Here is a 9,373-nt window from a genome sequence, read left to right as displayed (position 1 = left end):
CCTGAATCTCCATTTTGTTGCTCCGGGTATCCCGGGGGTTGAGTGCTGCACCCGGGGACTAGTGTGTGAGTGGTGCTGGCTCCTGCACAGTGACAGAAACTGGGTGTTGCACGTAATGTCACAGTGAAACACCCATATTCTGTCACTGAAGAGGAGCCGGCACTTTGGTGTCACCCCCCTTGGCGGGTGACACTCGGGTGTGGGCCGCAACCCCGTTGTGATGCCACTGACCCATGGGAAGCTTTACGTGGCTTACCCATGTGTTAGTAGCCCCAAGCATCTTTTGTGTTAGTCCCTGAAGAAAAACTTCAAATATTTACAAATAAATTTTGTAATCAATGGGCCTAATTCAGTAAGGATTGCAAATTCTGCTAAGTAACAGAATTTGCAATCCTTTGGTTCGCATGCTGGGGCCACCCAGCATGCCGCCTCCCTTCTTGACCACGCTGAAATTGCAGTCGCAGTGCAGTTCAGCGTGATCATAAAAAATGGGTTAGCCTCCTGTTGGTGCAGACTGTATGTGTGCGCAGGAAGCCGCCACCATTTTTGTGATCGCAGCTGCTGCATGTGATGTCATGCAACCGCTCTGACCACGCCTCCTGTTTCTCCGTTGCCGACCCCATTTTGAAGCCCTGCCCACGCACCGCTCCATCTCCGACTTGGAAATGGAGTGTTGCTGCCCCCCCCCCAGCACAGATTGACAGTCAGAGGCGATCGCATTAACTGCGGGGTGCCGCAGAAAATGCAGGCGCATGCGTATGCTCTTAGCAATTTTTGCAGTTGGACTACTTATTGCGATTGCAATCCAACCTGAATCAGGCTCTATTACCTATCACAATGCACTGCGGGTAGTACAAAATGGGGTTAATATAAGAGAAAACCCCCCAGAGCTGTGCTCCTTAACTGTCCCTGGTGGCTAGTGGAGCAGCTGCCCAGTAATCAGTGTCCACGCCAGTGCGCACATGGCCCGCCCCCTACAGCCACGCTGGATCACGGTATAGTGTGGGCACAGAAGTCCCTTACCTCCCTTTCATCAGCGGCCTCGTGATCCCGGAGGGCGGTGTGTGTGTGACTTACCTTAGGAAGAAACCGGAGCCTCCGCTGCAGTGACCCAGCAACCAGGGCGCGGGAGTATACTGCGCCGCTGGGAGTGATGGAGCTGCAGTAAAGATGTCTATTAGACCTAGCCTGCTGCAGCCCTTGTAGATTCTTATAAAAAAAAGTTCTTCTTTTCTTGTCAAAATTAATAGCTAAGGATAGGCTGCCTGAGGCAGCCCCCTCTTAAGTGGCCTGCTACTGAAGGCACCAACTACAAACTGAGCTCCCTGTTCATGGAAGCGAGGTTATAGAGGAGGGGGCGCTGAGCATCTTGGGAACAGTCAAAAGCTTTGAGCCTGTTGGTGCCTCAGATCAAGATCCTACTCTACACCCCAATCTGAATCCTTGTGGAGTCCAGTGTACCCCACAGAAGAAATGAATGTGTCACACCCATTGGCAGCAACATTAGAATAGCTGCTGATGGGCACAATTGAGAAAGGAAGGGGGGAAAACATTTGAATCCAGCACATATATGTAATTTGAATATGTAATTTGTACCTTCCTACTTTAAAATGTAATGGATGAACCTCACCCTGTGAGAACTATCTTCATGATCAAGAGATCTCATACGCAAGAAAAGCATGTGCTGGGATAGGGCTGTGGAGGGCGGCTGCTCGGGCACACACCCGTCAAGTTAAGGAGATTCAACTGAGGAAGCACAAGGGAACTGCAGGGAGACCACATATTTTCAGATGAACATGAGAGGGCGGAAGGCTGCCTAATACTGAAGCACCCTCAAACATCAAACCATATGCAACAACTAGTACAAGCATTCCTGGGGAAAGGTCTGCAGCAGACGGATTTGCATACGGTGATGTCATCCAAGCAATGGGCATAGTTGGCTGCAACCCTCGTCTGCATATGAAAAGAGAAAATGGTCACGCAGGGCATGGCGGCCTTTGTGGGGTTGCGCTTGGATGACCCCTAGATCGCTTTATACACCCCCATCAGTGTGGGGCTCATGTCGGCCATGCCCAAGCCCCTGAAGCATTCAAGCTGATTTCTTGCAGCAGCTGCACCCAGTAACAGCTCCAGAGTTGCTCTACAAGACAAGTAAAAGGGTGTGAGCCCTGCAGCACCACCTGTAGTTTGCATACACACATATATAGGACAGCATCTCTTATATGCCCCAGGGGCAATAAAATAGTAGCCTTATCTAGGGTATCCGTCCATGCCGCTACAGCACTACACACCCAGGCAGACGCAATTGCCTGTCTGAGTAAGGTACCTGAATGTGTATAAATGGACTTCAGGGTAATCTCCTGTTTGCGGTCAGCAGACTCTTTGAGGGTAGCCGTATCCTGGGACGGGAGGGCTACCTTCTTGGATAAGCGTGTTAATGCTTTGTCCACCCAAGGGGAGGATTCCCATCGTAACCTATCCGTTGATGGGAAAGGGGAATCCTTTTGGAAATCTGCAGGAGATTCCCAAGCTTTTTCACATAACTCGTTCAGCTCGTGTGAGGGGGGAAAGGTTACCTCAGGCTTCTTTCCCTTGTACATATGTACCCTCTTGTCAGGGATAGGGGGCTCCTCTGTGATGTGCAAAACATCTTTTATTGCCATAATCATATATCAAATGTATTTTGCCAATTTTGGCTGTAACTTTGCATCATCGTAATCGACACTGGAGTCAGAATCCGTGTCGGTATCTGTGTCAACATCTGGATAGTGGGCGCTTATGAGACCCTGACAGTCCCTGCGACATAGGATTAGGCATTGGTTGAGACCCTGACTGTCCCAAAGCTTCTGCCTTGTCTAATCTTTTGTGCAATGAGTTTACACTAGCATTTAAAACATTCCACATATCCATCCAATCAGGTGTCGGCGGAGACACCACGTTCATTTGCTCCCGCTCCTCTCTAATATAGCCTTCTTCCTCAGACATGTCGACACACGCGTACCGACACACCACACACACAGGGAATACTTTTACTGAAGACATTTCCCCCACAAGGCCCTTTGGAGAGACAGAGAGAGAGTATGCCAGCACATACCCCAGCGCTATATAACCCAGGAACAGCACAGTAACTTAATGTTTGAACAATCGGTGAGGGGGAACATCTTGAAACCCCAGTTTGTACCCTTGGGACACTATTTGTAAAACACACGAGTCCATGTCCGAATGAATCCAGAACTGACTGAAGAGTTTTAGACGTGCCCCCACTGGTGCGGGCTCCTGCAAGAGAGCCCCAGCGTCATGCAGTGGATTTGGCAGAAGCAGAGGATGATCTCTGCTCCTGCGATCTTGAAGAGGATGCAGACCTCTTCTCTCTTCTCCTTCCTCTACCTGCAAAGAAAGGGGAATCTTAACTTCTTGCATATCTATTGGGCCGAAATGACTGCATCAGATAATGATGCGTCTTCATCCGTTGGGAGGGAACATAGGGCAAGAAGGTTGACTTACCTGCGGGAGCTGCCGAGATCAAATTAACTAGGCAGTCACCAAACAAGGCTTCACCTTCATAGGGAAGAGACTCCCTTTCTTCTTGGAGTCAGCATCAGCATTCTCTTGGTGAATCCACAATGCCCTCCTATCCGACACTGCCATGAAATTGGCCCGTGAACTCAAGAGTCCTATATCCCTTGCAGTCTCACGTAAGTATGCTGCAGTGTCCTTGATATGATACAACGTAAGGAGTATCCCATCTCTCCAGGGTATCTATATCGGATGACAAGGTATTCGACCAATTCTTGAATATTACTACTCACCCATGCACATGTAATGGCAGGTCTAAGTAATGTACCCGTGGTTACATAACTAGAAATAATGTAGCTTCCTGCATACGATCCGCTGGATTTGTGACAGGGCCCCGTGCAGAACAGGGGGTGACTCCCACTTTATTCTGTCCGCGGCGGGAAATGAATAAACAACCAGAATCCTTTTGGGGATTTGAAACCATCTTGTCGAGCTGGCCCAGACTTTCTCAAACAGAGATGGAGGAACGTTACATCAGCTTTCATTATATATCTATATATACATACATATAGACCCCTTTGTCAGGAACAGCAGGGTCTTCAGTGATTTTAATATGTCCTTAATATCCACAATCATGTACTGAATGCTCCTTGCCAATATTGGATCTAATCAGGAAACATTATGGTCGACATAAGTATCAGTATCCGTGTCAGTATCAGTGTGTAGTAACTGGGCAAAATAACATTTTTGCGACCAAGCGGGGCCTGAGGGAAAAGAAACATAGCCATGAATATCACATCTATTCTCTACGTCTGTGTCTGGGACACAGATTTATCCAACCTTACTCTGATATTACTGAAACATTTACCCAGTCAGTTATTGGTGGTGCCAACAGGGCCACCATCATATGTCTGCATTCCTAATATAGTTTCCTCTTGGGAAAAACATTCAGCCACCGACATGTTGACACACATATACCAAGTACCCACAGACACACCGGCTTATGGGGGACAGACCGTCAGTAAATCTGTCAGAGGGACACAGAGGATTTTTCAGCTCACAATCCAGCGCCAAAAGTACACAGTCTGGGAAATAATAAACTCTATAGTGATAGACTTGTAATGCTCTAAAGATGTTCTGGTGAGGTGAGGAAGAAGCCCCGCCGCTGTAATGGCGCGTATCTGTCCCGCTCAGAAATAATTAATTACGCTAGCGGGGTAAGGACAGTGCCCAGGCACTAATGTCCACTTTTTCCAGCCTTTTGTGAGGAATTTATGCTGCCCAGGGTGCCCCCCCCCCCCCGTGCCCTGCACCCTGCAGTGCCTGTGTTTGTGTGGGAGCATGGCGCGCAGCGTTCCGCTCGCTGCTCGGTACCTCAGAATGCCGTCACTGAAGAAGAAGTCTTCTGTTCTTCTGCTACTCACCTGTCTTCTGGCTCTGTAAGGGGGTGACGGCAGGCTGCGGGAGTGTGCATCTAGGCGTACCCAGCGATCAGCACCCTCAGGAGCTAATGGTGTCCTGTCAGCCTGAAGCAGAGCCATTGAACTCACTAGAAGTTGGTCATACTTCTCTCCCCTAAGTCCCACGAAGCAGGGAGACTGTTGCCAGCAGCCTCCCTGAAAATAAAAAAAACTAACAAGTCTTTTCAGAGAAACTCAGTAGAGCTCCCCTGTAGTGCATCCAGTATCACTGCGCACAATACTAAAACTGGAGTCTGGAGGAGGGGCATAGAGGGAGGAGACAGTTCACACCCTTTGAAAGTCTTAAAGTGCCCATGTCTCCTGCGGATCCCGTCTATACCCCATGGTTCTTAATGTGACCCCAGCATCCTCTAGGACGTATGAGAAAACAAATAACGCACACACGAGGAGGAGAGAACTAAGGAAGCTATAAGGAGTAGAGGGGAGGGAGGGGGGGTTGAAAGGTAAGGTAGTAAAGGCATATTGGATAAACTACAACCTTATACATATTCATTAATGTACCAGTAGTTAGAAGTAGAAGAGCTCTAACAGAAACCACAAAGCTTAGCTAAAGCCACACCACACTGGATATGCCCAATCTCATTTGATTTTTGTAGCAAAGCAGTATTGGACTTTGTTAATACATGGATGGGAGACTGCTTGGTAGTATCAGATTCTTTAGGTGTTTTTAAACTACCAACACCATTTTCTTGGTACATTTAATTTTTACATGTATTCTTTTATGTACCAGAAGTTAGAAGTAGAAGAGCTGTAACAGAAACCACCAGCTCATCTACAGCCACAGCACACTGGATTTGCCCAATCTCTCCTGATCATGGAAGCTGAGCAGTGTTGGTCCTGGTTTTAGTACTTGGATGGGAGACCACAAGGAAATACCAGGAGCTGTGTGTATTTTTACAATACTAACACCGTTCTCTTGATGCATTCCATTTTGAAACATTGGGGCAGATCTATTAAGCCTGGTGAACTGATAAAGTGCAAGGTGATAAAGTACCAGCCAGTCAGCTCCTAACTGTCATTTTTCAAACCCAGCCTGTGACATGGCAATTAGGAGCTGATTGGCTGGTACTTTATCACCATGCAAATTATCATTTCACCAGGTTTAATAAATCGGCTGCTTACTCATTTATGTACGAGTAGTTAGAAGTAGAAGAACTCTAACAGAAACCACTAAGCTCATCTACAGCCACACCACACTGTATATGCCCAATATCACCTGATTTTAGGCCTGGTTTGTTCTTGGATGTGAGACCACCTGGGAATACCAGGTGCTGTAGGTAGTTTTATACTACCAACACCGTTCTCTTGATGCATTCCATTTTGAAACATTGGGGCAGATCTATTAAGCCTGGTGAACTGATAAAGTGCAAGGTGATAAAGTACCAGCCAGTCAGCTCCTAACTGTCATTTTTCAAACCCAGCCTGTGACATGGCAATTAGGAGCTGATTGGCTGGTACTTTATCACCATGCAAATTATCATTTCACCAGGTTTAATAAATCGGCGGCTTACTCATTTATGTACGAGTAGTTAGAAGTAGAAGAACTCTAACAGAAACCACTAAGCTCATCTACAGCCACACCACACTGTATATGCCTCTTCTTACATTCCGCTGCACTTATTGTGGGGTAGCCGCAATCCCTTCTGCTGTACGGTTCCACATTACATTGTTTCTTGTCACTTCCTGTTGATGCAGTAAGGAAACATCCAGGAATTACAGCAGCTTAGTTTTTTTTTTTTTTTAACTGGGGCAATTTAGCTAGATCACAGGGCAATTTAGCTCCTTTGGTCCTTTTTTTAGGACCAGTTAATCAGACAGTTGAGCAAACTGAAAAACAGCTAACAGGAAATTTCCACTTAAATGGTATTTTCTAATCTTATCTGACCATGACTAAGAATAAAGGATACACAAGATAAACTCTTAGAGCCATGGACCTTATCCATGTTTAAGCTCCATCAAATCTGTAATCAATAGCACTACATGCTCCCACTTTACCACTGTACTATATACTCTACCTGTGTTTTTAAGGTAAAAACACCATTTAACCCCAGTGACACTTGAATTAAAGCAGCAGCCTCTGGAATAGCATTCCTTAGCATTAATCCCAGGAAATCTGCAATCTTCACGCTCTTTGATAGCCATGCTACATTGCTGTTTACTTGGATGGAGCAGAGAGCACAACATCAGGACATAGGAAATATTACAATGCATGATAAGAAAGGTGTGAGCTCTACAGCAAGGCCTCTAACCCTTTGCCAGTGCCAAATACATAGGGCTTAACTCAGATCTGATCACAGCAGCAAATTTATTAGCTAAAACCATGTACACTGCAGGGGGGGGGTGTATAATATGTGCAGAGAGAGTTAGATTTTGGTGCGGTGTGTTCAAACTGAAATCTAAATTGCAGTGTAAAAACAAAACAGCCAGTATTTACCCTGCACACAAACAATATAACCCACCTAAATCTCTCTGCAAATGTTATATCTGCCCCCCCCCCATCCCTGCAGTGCACATGGTTTTGCCCACTAGCTAACAAATTTGCTGCATCTGGGAATTACAGCAGCTTAATATTTCTTTTTACAGAAGGTTCAGCAAATTAAATTATTTAGTGAAATACTGTAATCATAACAGTTACAGGGATATTGTAGGTAGATTTATTGTCAGTGGATAAATGTAAAAATTAAACCCTTAGGCATAGTTCCAAAATGCTGTCATTGCAATCCAGATTTTAAGGATATCATGCTTGAGCACAGGTGACTTAATTAGAACTTCGGTCAATGTGAATTAACCATTGGACTCAACCATGGTTATCCTTAAAACCCAGGGGTCTATTTAAGATCGATCTTAATCGATGTTGGGCTTCCAGGTTGAAAAAAACACACACATTTGTTTTCACATTAAACAGACTTCCACATGAGAAAGTAGCAAGGATGCAGTGGCGTTAATGTTTCCTGGTGTCAACTTGTATTATTTCAGTAGACATTGAAATGAGGATGCATCTTGCTGCCTTTCCAATGAAGCAAGTTTAATTTAGTAATAGGTGAAAAACCATCCTTACAAAGGTGTTAATCAGAGACTTGGCTTTGTGGACACTTTTCAGAGAACAAATTTGTTAGCATAAAAATAAAGCCAGAAAATGAAGAGCTGTTTAATCACTCGATTGGATTTTTCTGCCAGCATATTTTTTTTCTCTGCAACCCACTGCTAAATTGTGCTTCCTAGCTGTTTTTTATAAAATCACTGAATCAAATCTAACTCTGATTACATCAGAGAAGGCCATGTACCCTACACCATAAGAGGAGGTTTGAAATTTTGACTTGTCTACTTAAATATCACCAAAATCTGATCACAAGGTTAATTACGTCCCTGGGTGGGATTGAACCACCAACCTTTTGGTTAATAGCCAAACACACTAACCGATTGCGCCACAGAGACACTTTGCAAAAGTCCATACTGACAAAGGCTAATAAGCATTCATCTAAAACGTTTCCTAGAAAAACTTTAAAAAGTCAATAATCTGGAGAGTTTTTGTAAGATGTTTCTTCCATCAACCAACGAAGAAACACATTGGTACTTTCCCATGATGAGTGAGTGCTTCAGGATCTCTTGCACTTACATGTGCAGCAGAGTACTGCAATGGAAGCATGCTGGGCCCATAACCCAGAGGTAGGCAGATTGAAACTATCCTCTGCTATATGCATTTTTTTTGTTAATTAAAGTAATCCAAAACTGGGATTGATATTTTGTCTCTTTTATTTTTACTTAAAGTACAATAACTTTTACCATTTTAATTTGTTTTAATAGTATATTGACAGTATTATTTTCTTTCAAAAATCCACTTCATTTTCTTTACCCTATTATTAAAATGGTAATTGAAGAAGAGGAATTGTTGCTTTGACTGCAGCATTCCCGGGGTTAACTGGTGTTTCTTCAAGTCACAAGGTATGGAGCTGCTGTATAGTTACTCGCAAGTCAGTAGTTGTATGATGCTCACACCTGTTAAGCTGGATACACACAGAATGCCCTACACAGGGGGTGAAATGAGCGCCCCCCCCACCCCCCGTACGCTCAGCACACATCACGCTGTGCTGAGCGGGGGGAGAGATGTGTGCTGAGCAGTTCGCTCAGCACACATCTCTCCCCAAAATCGGGCCGTGAATACGGACCTTTAAACTGGATCCACACTTAGATTATCTGTCCAATTTTTTTTTCTAGTTGAAACAAAATTATGCTAATATGTGGCAGCAAATTACAATTGACCATTTGTTCACAAACACTGGAAAACATCCAAAAATGGTCATTTAGATAAATTGGTTTAATCCATTTCATTTAGCTAATTTATCCAAACTACCTTTATTGTATCTTTGTGGGTGAAT

The 9,373-nt window shown here is 44.8% G+C and overlaps 1 non-coding gene across 1 annotated transcript; it reads right to left on the bottom strand.

Moving 5' to 3' along the window:
* Positions 1-8,358: 8,358 nt before the first annotated feature.
* On the bottom strand, positions 8,359-8,432 carry TRNAN-AUU (transfer RNA asparagine (anticodon AUU)). The gene has a single exon. It is a non-coding gene; the product is annotated as a tRNA-Asn (tRNA).
* Between the last annotated feature and the right edge of the window lie 941 nt (positions 8,433-9,373).

Source organism: Pseudophryne corroboree, unplaced genomic scaffold (genome assembly GCF_028390025.1).
Source record: "Pseudophryne corroboree isolate aPseCor3 unplaced genomic scaffold, aPseCor3.hap2 scaffold_516, whole genome shotgun sequence".
Classification (NCBI taxonomy): Eukaryota; Metazoa; Chordata; class Amphibia; order Anura; family Myobatrachidae; genus Pseudophryne; species Pseudophryne corroboree.
Note: the sequence above shows the minus strand (reverse complement) of the source record. Positions and strands in the feature narration are given on the sequence as shown.